General features: G+C 43.1%; 1 pseudogene across 1 annotated transcript in view; it reads right to left on the minus strand.

Annotated features, from left to right (window-relative positions):
- Nucleotides 1-6,542: 6,542 nt before the first annotated feature.
- LOC308091619 (mixed lineage kinase domain-like protein) overlaps nt 6,543-25,529 on the minus strand; it is a 61,169-nt pseudogene continuing 42,182 nt past the window's right edge. Inside the window, exons 12-13 of the transcript XR_013935103.1 lie at nt 7,212-7,358; nt 6,543-6,670 (exon numbers count right to left, since the gene is read on the minus strand). The product of XR_013935103.1 is annotated as a mixed lineage kinase domain-like protein (transcript). The remainder of the gene's footprint in view (nt 6,671-7,211; nt 7,359-25,529) is intronic.

The following is a 25,529-nucleotide window of genomic DNA, read 5'->3' on the forward strand; positions in this document are numbered from 1 at the left end:
TTTCTGAACCAACACAATGACAAATTAGGAATGCAATAGGCAATATGCAAAACGCAATATGAAAAACAAAATACAGGCAATAAGCCATAGAAACAGAATATTGAACTTGAGAGAAAGCAGCCCATGCAATTAACAAATTAGCATTTCAAACAGTTGAGCAGTGGTGCTGAGGGAGTGCTGAGGGATTGTGGATATTGTAATGTATCTCTGTATTGTGTTGCTTATCATGCAGATTTCAAACTCGTGTCAAAAATTCAGTTATCACGACAAAAGTTTGCACATTTTTGTACTTCATCTAGACCAGGGGTCGGCAACCCTAGATGTTTAAAGAGCCATTTTGGACCAAAAAAAATTCTGGAGCCACAAACAATATCTAAGCTTCTAATGAAGGCAACACGGGCATATTAGCCCTATAAAGTGTATATTAGCCTATACAAAATACTAGTTACTTACAAATAGTAAATGAGCATTCATTTTAATGTTGTCAAAAATATTCCCCGCAGCAGGATCAGTGTTGCCAGATTCTGTGATAGAAACAAGCGACGAGGTCTATGAAAACAAGCCCAAAAGAAGCGACCAATTTCACCACTTGAGCCCTATTAAATCAGCTATTTTCAAAAAGAATCTTGAAAGCAAGCCCAAATAAGCAACTACATTTCAGAAACAAGCCAAAAGAAAAGCAACCAGCAACTGAATATTCACAAGCGACTTTACAGGAAAACAAGCCCAAAGTCGCTTATAATAATCAGACCTGGCAACACTGAGCAGGATCAGCGCGCACCACAGGACTTACTATAACTTTTCATTGCAGAGCAAACATTCAGGAGATCCATCTGAAGTGGCAATGAAAGCAAATGCCTCTGTCCACAAACTGTTAAATCCTCTGTTTTCCTCAGCTATCTTTCTTTTTTTGCCTTTAGAATCCATAGCGTAGCAGTGAACCACACACCCACCGGTTTGTTTACATGGCTGGCTGGTGCCGTGCAGAAACGTGTGTCGCAGGCTATGATGTAATTCTTAGTTGACAGAATTGTTGAAACTTAATATTTATTCTACACATTTTTACAACATTGGAAAACGTAAGAATGTTTGTATCACGTTTGGCCTCATACAGCAACCGTAAATTAAAATTAAAATGTGAAAAAAAATATATTTATTCATCTTTTGGTTCTCAAAGTGAGGTCTGCGGATGGGTCCGTGACGCTTAGCCAGGGGGCCCGCGAAATAATTCACAGATTATTATTAATATTATTATTTGATTTAAATTATTTTTGTATTGGGCGGGGCTATTGAAAGTTACAGGAGTTCTTACTGCATGGTGTGATATCAAATGTGAGCTTTACCACAATCACAGTAATCGTTAATCATATTCCATCATATTCAAGAGCTTCTGGAGATAAATGAGACAGACTCCAGTCACTTTTGTCAAATTAGAGCACTGCAGAGGTGTTTGTCTGTCCAGCTAACACTCATTGACATCCCTAACAATAAGTTTATTATTTTAAAATTGAAGCACCTACTAAAAGTCACCTTTTAGACTGGTAATTTTACATCTGTTTTTAGTAGGACTGTAGAAGTGTTCATTTTCTGAACTCTTGCTGCTGTTCATTTTATGAAAACTATTAAGATCAGTTACTTGAAAAGTGTGCCGCCAGGTAAAGCAATTTGAATAAAATGACTATTGGCACAGGATTCATATAGTAGTAGTGGTTTCTGTTTATGACTATGAAATGGGTCTGAATGATTTTGATTGAAATGTTTTGAATACAAATAGCATCCAATTGCATCTAAATGTATACATGTGGTTGTAAGTATATGCTTATCAGTGTTGCGAGGATGAGGGGGTACCTGGAAAAAAATCTCCCCTCCAAGGGGTGCCTGGGCTGAAAAAGCTTGAGAACCCCTGCCCTACTTGATCATACTACAGCAGGGGTTTTCAACTGATTTTGACCCAGGGACCACCATCCTGACTAAGAGCAACCTGGGGACCACCACTATTGTGTCGGATGGGTCCATCATAGACCCACCCCACACAATAGTGGGGGGTTCATGCACCATTCCATGGGTTAAGATTAGGTTTTTTGTTTTTACTTTACTATTGGCTACCTTCATGAGATGGATTTTTTATTTTTTTTTCAAAGCATCTTATTATCAGTAAAGAGCAGAAAGCATATTATTTGGCAAGAAGCACACATTTTTTGTTGGATATACTGCCACATTTGAATGCATCAACTATTGTTTTTCCCCTGGACCAAGCACAGCCTCTGTGTACTATCTCAAAATTTAAAAAATAAATAATAATGTTTAATATCATATTGTTTATGTCCCTAAATCAAGCCTAAATCAAGCATCAGATATACTCATTCCAACTAACTTCTCTCTGGCTTATAAAGCATTTTCACCTGCAATACCACATTGTCCTGATTTGGCACGTGGCGCTATTGAGCCAGTTTGTATGCATGTTAACTCCTGGTTGTGTGTGGAAAAAGTAAAAAAAAATGTCGGAACTGAAGAACAAGAGGGATTATACAAAGTAGGTATTGCATGAGACGTCACGGACGGGGGTAAATCAGTTGGCCTGTTTTGAGACCAATTTACATAAAACCCTAGATATGCTGTGAAAGCCTGAGTGCTCAAACTGGGGTATTTTGGGGGATAGAAGAGAGGTAGGGGAGACCAAAAACACACAAAAAAGAAGAAAAAAGTTAAAATTCATGGTGTAGTCCCTTTAATAGCTAGAATGGTTATGGGTTCTATTTTCTTATATCGCACCAATGATGCTCACCAGCACTTAGTTGCCCTTGGTCAAAGCACTATACAGTGAACCAGGAGAACATCTACAGGGACAGCTTCAACACACAACGGCAGCGAGAGACCAACTACTTTGCCTCCGGTGATACGGAAAAGTGTAAAAGGCTCGTCACTCCGTTAAGTGCAATATTTTTCCGAAACAGGGTTTTTACAGCCACAAAAAAAAAAAAAAGAAAGCCACAGCGGTAGAGCTTTTGGATTACAACTGCTTAAATATGTGGCGCGAGTCCTGAAAAAGTTCCCGTTGGCACATCCCCATCCTGAAGTTGTAACAACAACTTCAATAGTGGACTGGATCCGTGGCCAGCTGCGCTTACTACTGGACACCGTTCTGGAGACGGGGGCGAGTCACAGCGGTCGCCGTAAGAAAGTGAGCAGAAACAAACTTTCTCACATCTGGCTGCATAAAAGATCTAAAGCGATCCAAGTCATCCTAAATGACTGTGAGTACCCCAGCCCCCCTACCTACTCAAATGACATTACAACCAACCATACAGGCAGCAGGTTTATTATAACAATAAATGTCAGAGCCAGAGACCTATTGCTGATCTCCCTCCTCCCCCCTGGTATGAGAGCCTGCCGGCATATGAGCTGGCCTCGTTTCCTAACACGTTTCCTAACACCACGCACTTTACCTGTGAGGAGGTAGAGACAGTTCTACACAACCTCCCAAATAGTAGGGGGTACTAAGCACAAAAAATGGCCAAATCGTTACGCGGCGGATAAAAGCATGAAATTTGATACATACATACCTAAAACATCCTAGAAGGGGTGCCCAAAAAAATCTCAAACAGGAAGTGAGTTATGGACAAAATTCAAAATGACCACCTAAACTGTTGACCGTTGACTCAAAAGACACCAAAAGAATCTCCAAAAAGCATAAAATTTGGCACATATGTCCCTTGGGTCATCCTAAGACATCCTAGAAGGGGTGCCCAAAGGAATCTGAAACAGGAAGTGAGTTATGGACAAAATTGAAAATGGCCGCCTACAGTGTTATCCATTGACTCAAAAGACAACTAAAGAATCTCATAAAAGCATACAATTTGGCATACATGTCCCTTGGGTCATCCCAAGACATCCCAGAAGGGGTGCCCAGAAAAATCTTAAACAGGAAGTGAGTCATTGACAAAATTGAAAATGACCGTCTACAGTGTTGTCGATTGACTCAAAAGACAACTAAAGAATCTCATAAAAGCATACAATTTGGCATACATGTCCCTTGGGTCATCCTAAGACATCCTAGAAGGGGTGCCTGAAATTATCTGAAACAGGAAGTGAGTTATTGACTAAATTGAAAATGGCCGTGTACAGTGTTGACAGACGATGCAAAAGACACTCATAAAAAATAATCTCATATAAAAGCATGAAATTTGGTACAAATGTCCCTTGGGTGATCTGAATGCATCCTAAGGGGTGCCAAAAAAAGTTTTAATAGTCTCTCAATGGAAAACACTCCTCCCACACGGGCTGCACTGCTACAATATTCAAATCGAGCAGCCAATCTGGCATTTGGTCCAGAAGCCTGAAAGCTATGCAATCTCTACCATCTCCTGACAAATATGGATGGATTAAAGTCGCTGATTCGTGGACACCTTTATGGACACTCTTGCCAGAGGCTGCTTAAGTTTGTAGAGAACTCAAGTGTGGCGGCAAAGCTGAGCCCTTCTGTTCAAGAAAGTGTAGATGCCGGGATGCTGGGTTACCTTGCAGAGCATTATGCCAATGTGCTGGTAATTGCGAAATGGCACACATGAATACATGTACTAGTTACTAAACACTAATCACAAAAAAACAGTAATGATCAAGAAGAAAATACATGAGAAGATAGAGCGTAAAACAAGCAAGAAGATGTAGAGTGCAAAATAAATAAGATGCAGAGAGTAAAATAAGAATATGCAGAGTAAGATAAGATGCAGAGTAAAATAAATAAGAATATGCAGAGAGTTAGATAAATAAAGAAGATTCAAAGAGTACAATAAAAAAAGAATGCAGAAAGTAAAATGAATAAGTGATGTAGAAATGAAAACAGAAGGTAGACTACAAAATACGGCAGGTTATGCACTGCATAACCTGTCGTATTGAGTCTGCATAATATGCAGACTGCCATGGTCAACTGTTTAACTGTTAGAATTTCTTCAACATGGTCCCTTCCTAAAAAGTTTAATAAACAAGCAAATAAATAACCTCTTCTAGGATATATTAAGAAGCACTCAATGTACGTACCAAATTATACACTTTTATGACGTCCCTTTATGTTTTCTTTTGTGTCAACTGCTTTAGGCGGTCACTTCCTGTTTAAAACCTTTTTGGGCACCCCTTGAAGGATGCGTTCAGATCACCCAAGGGACATTTGTACCACATTTCATGCTTTTATGAGATTCTTTAGGTATCTTGCATCATCTTTCAACACTGTAGGCGGCCATTTTCAATTTAGTCAATAACTCACTTCCTGTTTCAGATTATTTTGGGCACCCCTTCTAGGATGTGTTAGGATGACCCAAGGGACATATGTGCCAAATTGTATGCTTTTTGGAGATTCTATAGGCTTTTTGAGTCAATCGCCAGCACTGTAGGCGGCCATTTTCAATTTAGTCAATAACTCACTTCCTGTTGAAGACTTTTTTGGGCACCCCTTCTAGGATGTCTTAGGATGACCCAAGGGACATGTGTGACACATTTTATACTTTTTGGAGATTCTTTAGTTGTCTTTTGAGTCAATCGACAACACTAGGCGGCCATTTTCAATTTGGTCAATAACTCACTTCCTGTTTCAGAATTTTTTGGGCACCCCTTCTAGGATGTCTTAGGATGACCCAAGGGACATGTGTGCCACATGTTATGCTTTTTGGAGATTATTTTGGTGTCTTTTGAGTCAACGGTCAACAGTTTAGGTGGCCATTTTGGATTTTGTCCATAACTCACTTCCTGTTTAAGATTTTTTTGGGCACCCCTTCTAGGATGTTTTAGGATGACCCAAGGGACATCTGTATCAAATTTCATGCTTTTATCCGCCGCGTAACGATTTTTCACTTAGTACCCCCTACTAAAACAACAAAGCCAGTGGCATGGATGGGGTGACTTACATAGGCTACAAGCAATACATCGTTTGACATATTTTTCCTTTTTTATATATATGTGTTGACAGATGTTGGGCAAATACATATTTTATTTGAGGTTTGGCACTGTTGTAATTGATTTTGCATGAAGAATAAAGCATTCTAATGACATACGCAAGCTATGATCCCTGATAAGTCAGCCTCGGAGCAGACTTGAGAATGGGCGGACCTCCCGCTCAAAACACAGACAATAAAACATTAGTGAATTAGTGAATCAGACTACTAATGTAGGAATCATCGTAAATGCAATTTATTTTGGGTTGGGCCTTTTTTTGGCTTAGATTGACTGGCCTACTGTACCACGTGCTGTTTACATTTCTGACTAATAAAGTATTCAATCAATCAATCAACAATCATGTCCTGAACATAATCAACCCCTGCTCATTGTTCTCCATGAAAATCATATTATTAAATTGATGTTAAGCCACATCTAAACATCTATTTTGATGGGCTGTGTCCATCGAGAGAAAAGGCTTTATTCTTTTTTTTTTTTTATTCTATTTGTTCCCCACGTTAACAAAAAGGCAGGAATTGTAAACATACACTAACATAAAGCCTTAAGATTCTTTTCTAAATTGAAATAATATGCATATGAATGGTGACTTTTGTCCTGAACCGTATAACACATGGTACAATATACATCCATGCATAAACACCATGCTGTTCCTTCTTCTGAGAACACCTGTTGGCTTACTCCTCCTCCAACTGCTCCACCACCCGGCGTAGCTTGTCCACCAGCACTGTAGAATAGAGATAAATATATTTAATTTGTTTGCAATGTTTACGACTACACCAAAAGTTGAAATGACCAAAGGGGTTATTTGGATGACCAAAGAGATAAGGGTTAGAGAGATAAAACTGCTGTTATTGATGTGAAACAATACCCCCCAAAAAAGTCTTTTTAATGCATTTAGCCACTTGCATTTCTGGCCTGGAGTGAGTAGACACGCCGAGATGAGTTATACTGGGGGCTACTACAGGGGTGAGTTTGAAGAGTTTAGTTTGGCCAAGCCAACATCTGTGTGTTTTCACAATTTGATCAGATCATACCTGGGGTTAAGCACACCCTAATCTCTTAAGACAGATTCTGCTAACAGCAGCATCTGTCAGCACCACTGCCTTAAACACGTAGTGTCCCCCCCCCCTCCCCTTTTCTTTTACCGAATGGGTTCCCAGATTGGGCACACCCTGACCCAGGTTCTACTATCTTTCTGTTCACATTGGTCTGCTCTACCTGGGATAACATTCAACCCGGGTCCGAAAGTAGCTAAACACATTTACCTCCAACTGTTGGCCTTTGGGAAGCGTCATACGCACGACAGGCATTGATCAGTCCTCCCAGATTTTTCAGACAGTCCTCAGGAAGTGGTTCTAGCATTCGCTTCTCCTCACACACTCTATTATAAATGTGGAGATCTGTGGTACAATCTGTTATGAGAGACATGTGTTATAATACATACAAAGTGTAAAGAAAGCTTGCTAGAAAGGTACAGTCTGTGTTAACCACTGTTTTCAGGACACACACCGTCAAGGGGTTTCATACGGGTCGCGATTTCCCACAGGACCATTCCGAGACTGGGAAAAGAAAAGAAAAATACAGTGTGGTTTGGTTCATTAATTCATTTCAGTTATTGGCTATATAGGTCCAATTAGAGTTAATTGATTATCCTCTGATCTTTATTGTTTTTATGCATGTTATTTATTTGTATGTTACAAAAAAAAAGAAATCTTATTACTGTAGAGGACTGATAGTCCTTGGGCCAAACCCCAAAATCTCACATATCGGTACCACCTGGGATGGCAAATTCTAGTTTGGATTTTTTTATTCCTATACATCCCTAGATATTATTTTTGTATGATAGACCTTCCTGAGGCCCAGCTAAATTGGGGTTATCAGCTGCTAAAGTTACCACCCCCCATTGAAAAATGGCATTTTAGACACATGTGCATATCTTGGTATTGGCTCACGTTCAGGACATATTACAATGTTTTATATTTTATGTTTGGTATCATTTTTAAGGGGACACTTTGAGCTTTCATTCAAGCCCTTTGGTGACTATGTATGATAAGTACAGTGGTCACTGGAGCTCTTCAAACCTTTAATAACCTTTTTTTTCTCACAATTTCCGCCTAAACCATATATTTTCTTTTAGTTCTGTGGCATCAAGAAACATCAGAGACACAAAATACAACAACTGGAATACTGACATGACCCTAAGGATTCAGGAAATGTATAATTTACCCATAGTATTTCATTCTGAGGTGGTCATTTTCAGCCTTATCTTAAACAAGCACTTTTTATGAGAAATAGGGTAAAACTAGAAGGTAAAACGTAGCCTTCTACCTACGGTGAAGCAAAAAGAAGGGTGTTTCTGTGAACAACTCGTTCGCAATTTACAAAACCGGGGTTACGGAAGTAACCCTTAGTTTTGCTACATTGCTCTCTCGTTGTTCACATATGGGAGATATAAACCCCCGGAATGTATCTACAACCGAGATACCACAATACCTGCCCCAGCGCCTGGGCGCCAGGGCCACGCCCTGGGACGTGACCCTGGGACGTGACCCCCTGGCGTCCAAGCACCCCCAGACCCACCGGGTCTGGGGGTGGAAAAGAAGTGGAGCCCTGACAGACCGAAGTTTGCCTCATAACTAATAAGCAGGCACAGCCTGTCTATTCTAGTGGGGGGGAGGGCCCTGACAGACCGAAGTCCGCCTTATTAATCTAAGGCCCAGACGTCGGCCTATCATACACTAAAGTACAGGGGCATGAACAGATCCTACGGCCGTTCTATGCACCTACCCACCTTCAGGTGGAAGCCACACCCAGGACTGCGTGCGCCATGGAAGACGCCGCCACGCCCAGGCTGTAGAAAGCAGCGAAAGTCGAGGGAGACGCCCAACTCGCTGCCGTGCAAACGTCCTGAATGGAAACCCCTCTGCAGAGGGCCCAGGACGTCGATACACCCCTAGTAGAGTGCGCTCTCAGGCCGTCAGGCACTGGGGCCCCCCTACTAGTGTACGCCAGGCGAATAGCCTCCACAATCCAGCGGGAAAGCGCAGACTTAGTCACCGCCTTTCCCCCAGGCCCGGGGCCCAAGGAAACGAACAGCTGGCTGGGTCGGTCCTGGGCCGCAGTCCTCCGGACATACAGCCGCAAGGCCCTCACTGGACAAAGACAGTGCAGCCTCCGATCCTCCTCTGAGGCAAACGGAGGCGGACGAAAAGCCACCAGCACGGTCGGCGTTACCACCGCCAGGTGGTTCTTGGGGATGAACGCCGGGTTGGGTTTAAGAACAACCCTACTGTTATCACCAGCAAACCTCATGCACTCCGGAACTACCGATAGGGCATGCATATCGCTCACCCGTTTCGCTGTTGTCAGCGCAACCAAGAGCACCGTCTTGAGCGTGAGGAACTTTGGTTCCACCGTCTCCAGTGGTTCAAAAGGAGGACGAGAGAGTGAGTCGAGCACCAGGACCAAGTCCCACGTGGGAAACAAGGACCTGGAGACAGGGTGTTCACGCAACACGCCCTTCATGAACTGGCACACCAGTGGTTGTTTCCCAGCGGTTTTTCCATCGATACCAACATGGTTGGCCGAGATGGCCGCCAAGTATACTTTGATTGTGGAGAAGGCGTTTCCCAGATCCAACCTATCCTCAGGATGTCTGCGACCGAAGCCTGGAACGGGACCACAACCGGGGACCGGTCCAAGCACCACTCCACAGATCTAGGTCTGCGGGTGTGGGATGATGAATCTCGCCCCCCGCCTGCTGCAGCAGGTTCTCTCGCAGCGGGAGGGGCCAAGGTCACTCGTATAGGAGGGGAGCTATCTCCGACCTCCAAGTGCCCCATGCTGGAGCCACCAGCAGCACCGTCAGGCCCCGGAGCCTGATCCGTTCCAGAGTGGGGTGGATCAGCTCCAGCGGAGGGAACGCATAAAGTAGCCCACCCGGCCACTCGTGCGCCAGGGCGTCCAACCCCAGCGGAGCCTGGCCTTTCATTGAGAAAAACAGCGAACATTTCGCGTTCTCCTCTGATGCAAATAGGTCCACTCGGGGCCGCCGAACCTGACCTTTTTCGGCCGGTGGGGCTGTGAGCGCCTCAGCGTGAACAAGGACAGTGTGGAGGTTCCCCGCTGGGGCTGGGCCGGGTGTCGGGGGGGCGCGGTCCGCCTCTTGGGCGTCATCCCGTACGGCCTCCCCATCCCCCTCGACCTCGTCGACGACCAGGTAGTCCCGTTCGTCGTGCTGCTCGGCCTGGTAGGGAGTGAGGACGTCGTCATCAGCCTCATCGTCGCCGACCGAAACGACGCTCCCCGGTGCGGAAGAGTAGTGGGAGGCCGCACGGTGCTCGGTGTGGCCCCCGGGTGGGGTGGGGTCGGCTCCCCTGTTCAGAAGTCCAGGTACATGAGAGGCGTTGATTGACTCCAGGTGCGTGTTGCACCATAGTATCAACCTTCGTGCCAAGCCGTCTGTTACGACTGGGGTCGTATTTGAGGTTATTATTATGAGTTGGTCCTAGTGTGGAAGGGTGTGTGTGTGTGTGTCAGAGGTGAGATGGTGGAGATGAAAGGAATGTATGCAAATTCAGGTGTGCCATTCCCGGAAGGCGATTGGTGGGGCGCTCATCCAAGCCGGCCAGTGATTGGTGGGGAGCTCACAGGAGTGCTGCCTTCCAAGTGGCTAATAGGGTGGAGGCTCCCTATATAAGAGGAGCACAGATCTCAGTGCGGCACGCAGGGGCAGGAGCCCGTCTTCCTCCGCTTCCAACTGGCCACCACACTTTATGTTCTGTTACTTATGAGTTCTATGATTTGACCTATGTATCTTCAGTTGATATAAGTTGATCCTGAAGTGATGTTTCTTTTGCTTATTGTTTATTGTTAGGAAGGTAAGATATTGTATTATTGGTTCTTTTGATAGGTAAGAGTTTCTTTTCAGTTCGTTCTTTTGGTTACTTTAGTTCCTCAGTGAGTTACACCCTTATGACCCAAGTTTATGTTAATCTTTTGTTATTACTTTATATCTTTATAAATAAACCTTGTTATATTTTGCACTTCAACCCTTTGTTTGTACTTGGGAGTTGGGGGAAGGCGTGAACATATTCATGTTGTGTCTCAGGCACCCCTAGACTGGGGCATAACACCGTCCAAGGTAGGAGACCGCAGGCCTCCTTGCTTGTTGATGTAGGCCATGGTCGTGGTATTGTCCGTCTTGACCAGAACGTGACATCCACTGATGTGGGGTCTGAAGCGCTTTAACGCCAAAAAGACTGCCATCTCCAGGTAGTTGATGTGGGCCGCCCTCATACTGCGGTCCCACACACCCCTGGCCACTAACCAAATAATAGGCCACACCCACTTCATCAACTACTTTAATTGGACACAGGTTTGTTTAATTTATTAAAAAAAAGGAGCAGTGTGATGTCCAAAAAGTGTGTTATATAACTTTTAATATGTTGTTGGCTATGAATGAAAATCCGCCTATTGAGAAAAATAACAAAATGTCAAAAAATATAAAAAGCTGCTCCTATGGAAAGGCTATCATATTTTTATTTACTTATATTGGCCCAAAAAACAATTTAGTATAGGTAAGGTTTTGCCGACTTAGTGGTACCGATATCTGGTCTGGCCCAAGGACTATGACCTGTAAATCTCACTCTTGCAGTATGGATGATTGATACTCTCCAGCTGTTCAGGTGATCGGTAGCGCAGGCCGCAGGGAGCCCCTCTTTGGGTTCAAGTACATCTCTGTCTGTGCCAGTTCCAAACCATGCACCAGCTAGTCACAAAACAGACAACCAATAAATGATAATACAATATAATAATTACCATAGGATATACAGAAAAAAAGGTGTAGGCAGCAGTGACTGATGTCTGGCTAGAAAACAAAAGTCACAAAGGAATATTTACTAGCTATAAATTAACACATCAGCCTTCTGATTAGTGTCTGTCTGACCAACCAACCAGCAGGCTTCTCCAGCCTAGTTCCAACCTGGTTCAGCCTCCTCCTGGTTGTTTATGTTGAGTTTGCAAAACATTAGAAAACTAGAAAAAGTGCTCCTCGGAGCACAGGTCTCCGGTCAGGTAGGTTATTGTGGCCTCCTGGTGGCGCTATAATAGGCCATTGTGAAAAGGGTGCCCGTTTCTTCTTAGGCCTTTCACGACAATCGGAAAGTTCACGGACAGGGGGTAAAACATACTCTCTCGCCATGCCTTTCGGCCTGGCGGAGACAAATATCCATTTCTTTTGGAGGAGAACATGTTAAGGCCAGTCACTTTACTGCACCCGAGCTGTTCCTTTTCACTGACAACAAGTTTAAAATAAGAATTGAATACATTAACTAGAAAAAGTGCTCCTCGGAGCACAGGTCTCCGCCAGGTCAGGTAGGTTATTGTGGCCTCCTGGTGGCGCTATAATAGGCCAATGTTTAAAGGGTACCATTTGTTCTTAGGCCTTGCACGGCAATCGGACACTGCATTCATGGTTTGAGGCATTTTGTGCAACATTTATTTTTGCTAAATTAGACCTGCTGGTGGCGCTATAACAGGCCAATGTTAAAAGGGTGGCATTTGTTCCTCAACATAGTGTGAATGTGCGTGCAAAGTTTGACCGCAATCGGACGGTGCGTTCATGATTTGCGGAATTTTGTTCAAAATAAGCCACTACTGCAAACTTTAGATGTCAATCTTAGCCAATGAGGATGGAATATGAAAAATCAAACACATCCGTCTTGATCACATGACTATGGAGATCATGTGTACCGATTTGCGTGAAATTTGGATAAAATCGGAAGGAGTAATATAAAGAAATGTGTTTTACATAAGTCGGCCTCCTGGTGGCGCTATAAAAGGCAGATGGGAAAAATGCAGGGCAAAGGTTTTTCCTTGACCTCTAGGGAGTGCGCATACAAAGTTTTACACAGATCGGTGCAGTTATAGGTAAAAACATGAATCGGCCTGAGTGCAGTGGGCGTCGCTCGTAATGTTGTGTTAACGGGGCGGGGGTTGACGGACAGATCGGTGAACCAATGGGGATCAGGCGCAATCTCTCGCCGGCTCTAACACCCGCCCCTCTATACACGAAATCAGGAGCGTTGGGGCAGTCTAGGCGTGAAGAGACTTGACAAAGGGTCAATTAATCGAAAGAAGATTAGAATTGTGACATTTGAAAGATCATATATATGCAGTGAGCTGTGAACAAAATGAATCGAGACAAAATTAACCATTTCATATCAACTTAAAGGAGAATTACGCATGATGTTATTCTTACCTTTATAATGACGTTACGATATCCTAGGACGAGTGGTACAGTACAGAAAACGGATTCGCCACAGTTAAAAACCAGCGCCTGTGGTTCTTGCTTTAAACAATGAAGAACAACAGGTTGCATAGTGTTCTCTCACTGTAAACATGAGATCTCTCCAGATTATTTTTTATAAAAGCCATTAAAATACGTGATTTAAAACAAGAACTATAGGCGCAGGTTTTTAACTGTGGCGGATCCGTCACTCACAAACAGGGCAGGAATTTCAGGGAGGCCATGAAGGCCATGGCTGTCGTTTCTCCTCAGTTTAGCCTTGTGCCCCTCAAAAAATGGCATGCCCTGAGGCCACAGTGGCCTTAATGCCCCAGCTGACTGTACCACTTTCTCCTCAGTCTTGTCAATATGTAGACACCAGTGTCTCTTTCTTGTCATGTAGACACCAGTGTCTCTTTCTTGTCATGTAGACACCAGTGTCTCTTTCTTGTCATGTAGACACCAGTGTCTCTTTCTTGTCATGTAGACACCAGTGTCTCTTTCTTGTCGTATAGACACCAGTGTCTCTTTCTTGTCGTATAGACACCAGTGTCTCTTTCTTGTCATGTAGACACCAGTGTCTCTTTCTTGTCGTATAGACACCAGTGTCTCTTTCTTGTCATGTAGACACCAGTGTCTCTTTCTTGTCATGTAGACACCAGTGTCTCTTTCTTGTCGTATAGACACCAGTGTCTCTTTCTTGTCATGTAGACACCAGTGTCTCTTTCTTGTCATGTAGACACCAGTGTCTCTTTCTTGTCATGTAGACACCAGTGTCTCTTTCTTGTCGTATAGACACCAGTGTCTCTTTCTTGTCATGTAGACACCAGTGTCTCTTTCTTGTCATGTAGACACCAGTGTCTCTTTCTTGTCATGTAGACACCAGTGTCTCTTTCTTGTCATGTAGACACCAGTGTCTCTTTCTTGTCGTATAGACACCAGTGTCTCTTTCTTGTCATGTAGACACCAGTGTCTCTTTCTTGTCGTATAGACACCAGTGTCTCTTTCTTGTCATGTAGACACCAGTGTCTCTTTCTTGTCATGTAGACACCAGTGTCTCTTTCTTGTCATGTAGACACCAGTGTCTCTTTCTTGTCATGTAGACACCAGTGTCTCTTTCTTGTCGTATAGACACCAGTGTCTCTTTCTTGTCATGTAGACACCAGTGTCTCTTTCTTGTCGTATAGACACCAGTGTCTCTTTCTTGTCATGTAGACACCAGTGTCTCTTTCTTGTCGTATAGACACCAGTGTCTCTTTCTTGTCATGTAGACACCAGTGTCTCTTTCTTGTCGTATAGACACCAGTGTCTCTTTCTTGTCATGTAGACACCAGTGTCTTTTGTTGAGATTCTGAATTCTTAACTCCCCTGAGTCTCCATCTTTAAACCAATCCAGTGACTTTGATTGGTGCTGGGCTGAGCATGGGTCAGATTATAGATACCATCATTTATTTATTTCACTGCAGATAGTTTAAAATCTTGTTTTATTTGATGGCCTTCCTGACCTGGCATTTGGCCTTTTGTGCTAGGGCTGGGCGATATGTCGATATGTATCGTCTGGACGATAGAAAATGTCTATCGTTTAATATGAAGCTCTATCGTTTATATCGCAAAATGTCGCAAAACACGCTTTACGGCAGTATTTACGTCACCGACGCGACATACGGCATGCCCAGGGACGCACGCTGCTAAAGCATAAACAAAACAAACAACTATGGAGGAAGACGTAGCTGACCAGGGTAACAGTACTAATTCGCAACAACAAGAGGATCAACAAGATGACCAGCCAACACAAACCGAGGAGCTTGTACCTAAAAAAGGGGGAACTTCTGTCGCATGGATGTGGTTTGGATTTAAAAAGACCGACACGGACCAGACCACAGTAGTTTGTAAAGTATGCCGCTGCCCGGTCCCATCACCGGACTCCAACACGACTAACTTATTTTATCACCTGAGAAAGAATCATGACAAAGAATACAGAGAGAGTCAACGAGAAAAAGCAGCAAAAGCCGGCGGGAGTAACGTTGACGTTAAGAAGAAGAAGAAACAACTCCAGACGCAGACTTTGGAACAGGCGTTTACCCGTGGCACACCATATAGCCATACCTCCCGCAGATGGAAGGACATAACTACTGCCGTTGTCAAGCACATCTGTAAAGATATGGCTCCAATCTACACGGTCGAGAAACGGGGGTTTCGTGAGTTGGTGCAAACACTCGATCCTAGATACGAAATGCCCAGCCGAAAACACATCACTAAAGTCGTGTTACCTGGTTTATATGATGAGTGCCGGGCCAAAGTGGAGGAGGAGATACACAAGGGAATGTTCTACGCTACAACAACAGATATGTGGTCGAGCCGAACGACACATCCATATATGGCCTTGACGATACACTTCATCGACCAAGCTTGGAACCTCCGCAGTCGGTGTTTACAGACAAGTTATTTTCCAGAAGACCACACTGGAGTCGAGATAGCCAGAGGTCTCACTGAAGCCCTTGAGTCGTGGGGACTGCAGGAGGATCGCCTCGTATGTATCACCACAGACAACGCCAGCAACAACATCCTTGCCCTTCAGCTGATGAATACAACACGCCTGCAGTGTTTTGGCCACCGTCTTCATCTAGCCATTGGTGAGTAACTCTAAATCGATCTAAAAATGCTTATACATTTTTGTTTTTTGTTTTCATAATGTCATTTATTGTATATGTGTATGTTTTTGTTTGATCATTTATAGGCATTTTAACACAAGAGCCATATTGTTGTTTTGTGTAGCCTAATTGAAAATTGCTAATACATATATTGTTTTTAAAAATGCATATAAATACACAGTAATACCTTAGAACAGAGCAGTGTCAAGGAAGGTCTCACCTTAACTCTGACGTTAGGGTTCATTTGGTTCCATTTGTATACTGTCAGAGTTACAGACTTGTATGGGTCAATTTAGACGGCCTAAAGGAACCCACATAGTCCCTGAAATCCACTTTGAGAACCACTGTGGAGGATTAGAGGATTAATGTATGGACTATCACTATGGAACCATTTTAGTTATATTAACAGCCATAATGGCAAAATTCTCCTACAATATTTCTGAGCATTTAAAAGCCAGTTAAAAGCTAAAAATACAGAATACTCCTCCATCCAATCCATCATTTTGTAAAGTCATGATGTCAGTGTGGACCTCTATACTAAACAAAAAAATATATATATATATGAATAAATAAATTAAATTCATAACATGTAATTAATTAATACATTTTACCTGTCCTGTACACAGTGTAATATTTTAAAAAGTATAGAACGTTACATTTACTTCTCCTTTATTTCCACAGGGAGGGGTGTGAAACTACACCAGGTGGAACGAGCAGTCGGCGTCTGCAAGAAGATTGTGGCTGCCTTCTCCAATTCATGGAAGAGAAGACGGGAGCTGGCCAAAGCTCAAGCAGAGCAAAACCCACCCTTGCCCAGTCATCAGCTGATCACAGAAACCCCTACAAGGTGGGGCTCTATGCAAGCGATGGTTGAAAGGGTGCTCGAGCAGGAGAAAGCTATCTCACAGGTTCTCCGTGCCGACAAGAAAGTGCGTCACCTGGTCCCAACTTGGCAGGACATGGACGTTCTGGAGTCCATGAACAAGGCACTGGGTCCTCTCAAGGAGTTTACGGATGCCTTGTCTGGGGAGCTCTACCCAAGTGTTTCCTACTTGAAACCCGTCCTCCATCTGTTCAACAACCAGATACTCAAGCATCAGGATGGTGACACTCAGCTCACCACGAACATCAAAGAGGGCATACTAAAATACCTAAATGAGAAGTATGATGACCAGGAAACCCAGGAGCTGCTTGACATGGCTTCTCTTGTTGACCCTCGGTTCAAAACCACATACATCAAACAAGAGAGGGTGGACTACATCAAGACAAGAGCTGCTGCAGAGCTGCAGAAGCTGGTGGCCGAACAAAAAGAGCCAGAGGCAGTCCCCCTTCCGTCAGCTGCCACTGTCAGAGATCAGGATGAGCCAGAGCCAGAGGAGGTTCCTGCTAAGAAAAAAAAGAAGAGTTTGAGCAGCTACTTTCAAACAGCAGCAAAGCCAAGCCAAGCGGCCCCTCATTCAAGCAGAGAATCCATTGAAAATGAGCTCACCCTCTATCTCTTACTGGACGCTGGTCCAGACACAGATCCACTGGAATGGTGGAAGGCGAATGAGGCACATTTCCCCCATGTGGCCAAGCTAGCGAGAAAATATCTTTGCATCCCTGCCACAAGTTCCCCTTCAGAGCGGGCTTTCAGTGCAAGTGGGAACATTGTGACATGCCAGAGGTCAGCTCTGAAACCAGCTAGAGTTGACCAGCTTGTATTCCTAGCACTGAACCTGTAGAAGCATGAGATTTGCCAAATGTTTGGATGTTTTCATAATCCATCCATGCTACTTGAAGTAGTTTTGTTTACCTTTATATATTATACCTACAGTACCTCATATTATATATGTATAATATTTCTGTGATCCATTTGCAGCTACACTTTAACTTGGAAGGGTTCCATGTTTACATTTGATTTTTGATATATTATTTATTTTAGGGGCTCGGCCAGTAGGCCTAAGGCAGAAAGGCCTGTATTATTTTTGTTTGTTTGTTTTTTGTTAGATTTTGTATAATTATATTGTGAGCCTGATTTTGTTGCTGCACTTTAAACTTGGAAGTTTATTTGGTATTTGGCCCTGGCCTGGCCTGCACGATGCTCTTTAAAACTAAGAAGTGTTCAATATGTTATTTCTTATAGGCCAATACCAATATTTGTTACTGTTAGGCAAATATTCACAATATTCACCACAGTTCTTAAGTGTTTTCTATTGCCTAGAATGCCTTCTCTAGACTAGAGAACAAAGAATACTTGGAGCAACTTGCACTAACATGATGATGCTGAGACGTCTGGGTGGTGTTACCGTTTACGAAGTAGGCTACTGCTACATGTTGAATACATTTAATGGCAGATGTTATCATGACCAACAAATATTTTTGCATGAATACATGCTTGGAATTTGGAAAACAGGTTCTAAATAAAACAAATATTTAGTACCTACTACCTTTATTTGTTGAGTATATCATTTCAAACTGCATTTCCACATTGCAATTTTATGTGAACTATTCATTAATTGAATTTACCAAAAATGTGCTATATCGTGATGTATATCGTATCGGGATATAAAATGAGCTATATCGGGATATGAGATTTTGGTCATATCGCCCAGCCCTATTTTGTGCCATCAAACATTTTCATCTACAACAGTGGTTCTCAAACTTTTTCGTGTCAAGGACCACCAAATTGAAATGTATTTGGCTGCGGACCCCCATCTGAAAACATTTTGTGGCAGGGACCCCCAAAAGATAAGATTTGTGTTAAAAATGATTTTTTCACACATTTTCTAGATGACCTACACTTCTGCATTTATACACAATGTGTCATTGCTACATGCAGGCTCCTGAAGGGTGCTTTCTTCTAGTGTAAAGAACAATGAAATGGTGAAACTTGTGGTTTAGAGCGGCAGCTCCTACACATGCTTTCAAAGGACTCTGCTGTGCAGTACTTTAGACATTCACATTCAAGCACCGAAGGCTGGTTTGTACTTAGTTCTTGTGGACCAGTGACGACAAGCTCACAACAACACGTCGCACGCTGCAATGCGTTGTGACTGTGAGCAGTTTTTTAAAAGGTTATATGGTTTCTTCATGTCATAATACCATTAGCACAACAAGTCTACGTTGTCCTATGTTTCGTCTTTCTTTTCTTCTTCTTCGGACTTCTTAGCAACTTCTTAGCAACAAACTGATTTCAATAAAACACTTTAAAGAACGTAAGGAGCTCATTTACCTGTAGTGAGTGTTGATGCAGGACGCCTGTTCACACCGAGGACACTGAAATTAAACTAAACTACAGCTTGTTTTTATGTAGACTCCTATTTTCTCTACTTCCTCTCTACCTGACATCCAAATATTGTACTTTTACTCCACTACAATTATTTGAACATTTTAGTTAATAGTTACTTTGCAGATATAAATCATTACATTATAAAACATACATTAACCACTTTATTTTATACCTAGGCTATTTGAAAATAGCCGATCTACAAGCTCACAACGTGTCGCATATCGACACGTTGTGAGCTTGTAGATCAGCTATTTTCAAACTTTTTGGTACTTTTACTTTTGGTACTTTAAGCACATTTTGATACCAATACTTTAGTACTTTTACTCAAGTAGATTTTGAATTTCAGACTTTTACTAGTAACAGACAGACAGAGAGTAGGCTACATCTACTGTACATTGCAGTATTGGTACTTTTACTTAAGTAAAACACTTGAGTACTTTTTCCACCACTGCTGACGTGTACACGCTATTTTTGAAAACGTTTTTTCGAATAATCAAACATAAATAAAAAAATAATTTATTGAAATTAACACTCAGAACTAAAAAAATCTCATTTAACGCTTTCCGACGCCGAGTCGGGCCAAAATCGGTCCGGTGGAAAGTAGCCTTTACTGCAAGGAAAGGACCCGGCCAGCTCCCCCTCAGGCTGTTACAGTATGTGTGAATCAACCCAATTCAACCTCCCTCTCATCACCTGCAGGCTCCTTTTTATAGGAAGTGAGACATACCAAAAACACAGAACAACAATTGGCAATTCATTTAACTCACAATAAGCTAACACCAGGCCTATGAGTTAACTTACACAATTATCGAAGGTTTTACCATCAACTTAACATGATTTTCCGGGCACCCATTCATACCCAAACTCTTTTAAAATAAGATTGCTCTTAACCCTGAATCAAACACCCCTCCTCCTCTACAGTACTTGGCACCTTCCCAATCAACAGGATTGACAGTACTGCAGAGGGGAGAGGTGACCCACACACACATTCAATTCAAACTTCAGTTCAATACATAAGCATTTTTAAAACCATGAGTTCTACATGTGTTCTGTAGCAATGCGTTTTACAGTACCAATGATAAACATACAATAACACAACTTGACCCACACTTCCAAGCCGGCTGGATGGTGGTTAATTGGAAGCAGCTGGGTAGTCAAGGGTGTAAAAGATGTGTGTGGACAGTGGAGATATATAACGACAATATAAAGTTTGACCAGTAGATGGCAGTGAATGGCTACTCCATAACAGAATATAGCAGCTTTGCAGTAGCCTAATAGGTGACCCTCTCATTAATGTTAGGGTTAGGGTTAAATGAGAGAAAAGCTTCTCTTTTCATTAGAGTTAATGTTAGGGTCAGGGTTAAATGAGAGAAAAAGGTTCTCTTATGGTGTACAGGCCTATCAGTCTGCGCATCTACAACTGTTTCAACTTATTATGTACTTTGTCCACCAGATGGCACCCTCAGATGAAATCAGAATGGTACAGGTGGGCCCACCAGGATTAAAAACCAGTGAATAGTGTCGATTTGCTCCCGTGCTCTGGAGCGGTGCTGGAGGTTGTGTTCTCCAAGGCCAGTGAGGGAGTCGTGCAGGACAGAGCAGTAGCCAGTACTGTCCTGCAGGGTCTGGTCCGACTTCTGGACAGAGTGACGGACAGCGGAGGCAAGATAATTATACAAGTTAATAATAAGTTCAGGTTGCTTAAAGGGATAACTGTTTACCCAAGAAAATATTTATTTCCTATGAATTAGTCACCCCATGGAGACTTGAATTCATGAATATTCTTTAGTTTCTGTCGCATTCCTAAGCCAATAATTTGATGACCAGCAGACCGGTAGGCAGCGGTTCCGGTAGGAGACAAAAAGAGTGTGCTTAGGGATGCGCCAAAAACTAAAACATATTAATTAATTCAAGTCTCCATGGGGTGACTAATCGATAGAAAAAAAGTCTTTTTGGGGGTGAACTATCCCTTTAAGACTAAAATCAATAAAAAACACCGACTACGTCACCTTTTAGGAGGTCTGGTCCTCACTATTTTAAACTAGGCAACACCGGTTCAAATGGACAACTTGGAACAAAATGGAAAAAAACTAAAAACAGAGGTAAAGTTAAAAAGGGCCAGCTGAAGAAAGGGGGGGGGGGGGGACCGCTACTCTTGGTGGCACCACCTCTCCACACAGGCTCCGAGGTCCCTGCGGAGGACAAGGAAGCGTTCCAATCACTGATACAAGAAACATGCCGTTTAGTGACATGCTCTGGAGACCACAACTGTTGTTGTCGATGGAGACTTACCGGCGGGGCAGAGCATCTGCCGCTGGGGTGATTGCGTGCCAAAACTTCGGGTCGGTGTCTTCCTTCTCTCTGGTCCTCCACAGGGCGCGATGTGGTCCTCCAGTGGGTGGTCCAGCAGCCGGCTGCACAACGGTCCCCTCGTCTCTCCAGCTCTGCTGCCGTCACATCCTCCGGGCAGCCTCCCACGGACGAGGTTCTCCCGCAGGCGGACAGGGCACACCCCGCAGGCGACATAGCCGTTTTGAGGGAACATTGTCTACCACTGCCCCCCCCCCCCCGCCACCAACTGGGGTGTCCCTGCCCCCCTAGTCTCATGTGGCCAGACTGTTGCCTCCCACAATTTTCAAATGTTTCCGGTCATACAGTCGGGACTCGGAAGCTCTGATCATGATTAGAATATAAACCGGATGTGAAGCCTCCTCCCCACTTCCGTTTCGTCTTCACAGTCGCGCAAATTTATCCGACTATAAATCAAAATCATTTAAGTATATTTAGCTTGCTGCTTAGCAGAAATGGAAATTAAAAAAGAAAATGTAAAGATATTTTAAAATATATTTTCGTGAACGGAAGTGCCAGTTTCCTCAATCGGATTTCGGGAGTTGTGGTTCCAGACTCTATATAGCATTCGGAGATTGTGGAATAGTTGTCTGGCAACGCGAGACTACTGCCCCCCAGGACCCTTGCCCGTGGTAGCAGCCCTCCTTCTGGCCAGGCAGGCCACAGCGCTCGCTTCGGCTGGGCAGCAGACTTCTCAGCTCCCTTCTCCTGCCTGGAGCAGCTCTTCTGTCTCTCCTTTTGTAGGCCTCTTAATTAGGCTGCCACGCTGAGTACTTTTACTTTGGTACTCAAAGTATATTTTGATGCCAGTGCTTTTGTACATTTCAAGCTCCAAAACTCCCAGCCCCACACACGACACACACACCCCATACTCCACCACCACCCCACATGACATAGGCCAACCCCCCTTTGTCATACTACGATCTATGTATTTTATGGGAGTGGCTCCTATTAGGTGAAAATAATCAAGTTTAAAATATTTCCTTTTTGCATTCTGTTGATCGATCAGTGTTTTGGAATTCACTTCATGTGAGTGCCTAATGGCCGTTAAACCACCAATTAATTTAAAGCTGCACAGAAATCATGACCTTCTTAGTCAATGCATCTCCACTTTTTAAAGACAACATGAAATGGCATTTTGACAGTATTTCATTTGAGTATTGTGACATATTTCTTAGTGAAATAGTGCTGTGGCTCTTGACAGAAGGCAAAACTTTATGCTTGGGCTGCCGTAGCTAAATGGTAGAGGAATATGAAGCCGACTGACCACATTCTAACACAAGTTTGAAATCTGCCATTTTATGCAACATAATGAAGTGTTATAGCAAGTGGCATAACTATAAATATTTGTTATAGTTATGTTGGGTATGGACTAGTGACCAGAAGTTGCTAGGATCGACTATGGAGCAGTTACCATTAATGACACCAGAATCAGAATGAGCACCACTGCACAGTTTTACTCTTTGGAAGGTATGAACTGCACCTCTTCCTTTTAATAACAATAAAGAGCAGAGAATGACATTGAAAAAATATTAAAAAAAACATACTCATACAAATACTTTTGAACCTTTTTGAAATACAAAAAGTGGTATGCGTGTTGGCTGTGCAGTGGAGGTTGGATTTGTCCTACCACACTGTAGAGTGAGTTGGATGGATACGTGTGTATCGAGACAGTCAGTGGATTCAATCTTCAGTCTTCTGCATGCAATTGTTAGTTGATCTGATCTTCATCTCCGTAGGTTTAGCTCGCCATCGAACATCACAGGTGTCCAAGCTGAATCAAACTCCAAGCGGTTCCAAAAAACCTGACCATGCTGGCATCTCTCCTCTAACATCAAACATTGATGTCAGGGCTCTCTGGCTGCACCCAGAAGAGTGGTTTCAGCATAAAACAGTTGCTGGACTGGTTTTAGCTTGAATTTTATCAATTTTGATCACTTTTATACAAGATGGTGGCTTGTCGCTCCACACTGTAGCTGCTGTCTCTGTCTCTCATGTAGCTCAAGAGGAAGTGACATGCTCTACACACAGGACTTGGCTGATTTCAACAGGAAGTGTCATGTTCAAAATTAGTACACATTTTCAAAATAAGTGGTTAACTTAGTTGACGTTTTTTCTGCTTAGTTTTCTCACTGGGCATAATCATACATGTTTAACCCTTTTGTATCTTGACAGATTATCTTAAATATATTTTCTTATAATTAATATGGTGACACATTTTCTTTGGGACACATTTTCCTTTTTTTTTTTTTTTTTACAAATTTAGAGTAGCCAATTATTTTTTACATTTTCAGGTTTTAATGTATTGATTTATCAAACCTGGGTTACACCCTCCCCCCTGAAGCTATGCTCATCCCTGTGCATTGGAACAGCTGCTTGGTAACAGGTTTAAGGGATGGGCTGAGGTAAGTGTCTTAGTCTTTGTTTCCATTAAGGCTTCAGTGAAAGTGGTGCTGGACTGGACAACGGTGCTGGACTGGACAACGGATATCAGTGGGTTGCCAGGAGTTGAATACTGAAATCTTTCAGGTTCTCCTCTGTTCCTCATTGAACGTCGGACAGCACTGGCTTGTCCATCAGTTTCAACGTCTTCAGTTGGTACTGCATCATCAGTTGCCACTGGAACATTGTCAACTTCGGTTTCCCTTTCTTCCACAGGGACATCCTTTGTAGGAGTTTGCAAAGTTTCATCGGTAGGAGGTTCCTCTTCAGGAGACTCTTGGACATTCATCGGTAAGTATACTTCGGTAGGTTCTTTCATGTTTTTCTCTTTTTCAAGTATCTCATCAGCAGTAGAAGGTAAGTATTCATCACCAGAAGTGGCTTGCGGAACATCAGGTAAGTCTCTCACTTCAGTACTGTGTGAGTGATCAGGTAGGTTATCAGGTAGGTACTCTTCACCCACTAGGCCCTAGGGCATCATCAGTTAAGTGATCTTCTCCTCCTGGAGCAACATCAGGTAAGTGATCTTCACTCACTGGATTATCAGCAGGTAGGTCACCATCTTCTTCTGGAGCAACATCAAGTAGGTCATTGTCAGGTAGTTTTATCTTGAAAGATTGGCTCAGGGCAGTCGTTTGCTCTGGGGATTTCATAGATGGTTGTAAATCTTGTGTTTCCCATAGCAGGCTGCTCTCTGAACAACTCATAAGGAATTTCATCCTCAGAGTCTGAGTGTACACTCACATCTACAGGTTCTTGAGCAGACTTCCATGTTCTTGGCCTTTGTGGTTTTAGCAAATCATGCTTCTCTTCAGTCAGTGGGAGAGATCCACATGGGAGTAGAAGGTCTCTATGGAGAGTTTGCAGAGGACCATCTTTGTTCTCTGGTCCACTGGGACATCTCCAGCTTGCTTCACCACCACATACTGTATATGGCTGACTCCCATTTATCAGCAAGCTTGTGCTTACCGCAAAGGCGGACAGCTCTCACCAACACTCTGTCACCAGCTTCTAGCCTAGAAGCGGTTATGTGTCTGTCAAATCTTGTTCTTTTCTGATATCTTTTGGGCATTAAAGGTACGGATACCAGCAACCTTGCATAGTTCCTTGATAGTATGCAACTCAAAGTCCAGTCCTTGGTCGCTATGCAAGCGTTCAGGGATTTGGCAATGGACTATGTAGTTATCCCAGAGACATTTTGCAACCGTCTGGGCCTTCTGGTTTGGTGTTGGGATGGCAACAGCGTATTTCGTAAAATGGTCTGTTATCACTAGGACATCTTTTGTATTACTTCTGTCAGGGTCTATCGACAAGAAGTCGATAGAGACAAGCTCTAGGGGTCTGGTGGATATTATGTTGACCAATGGTGCAACTTTTTCTGGTGGTGTTTTTCTTCGGACGCACCGGTCACAGGTCTTGATTTTTCTGTCAACGTCAGCTGTCATCTTCGGCCTCTACTGGCCTCTTGTTCTGACCAAGTCTAGGGTATGCTCAATACCTAAGTGACCCATATCATTGTGAAGACTTTGCAGAACAACAGCTTGGAGCTCTTCAGGTAAGACAAGCTGATAAGTGACACAGG

Source organism: Gymnoscopelus braueri (assembly GCF_963280865.1).
Source record: "Gymnoscopelus braueri genome assembly, chromosome: 9".
NCBI classification, from domain to species: domain Eukaryota; kingdom Metazoa; phylum Chordata; class Actinopteri; order Myctophiformes; family Myctophidae; genus Gymnoscopelus; species Gymnoscopelus braueri.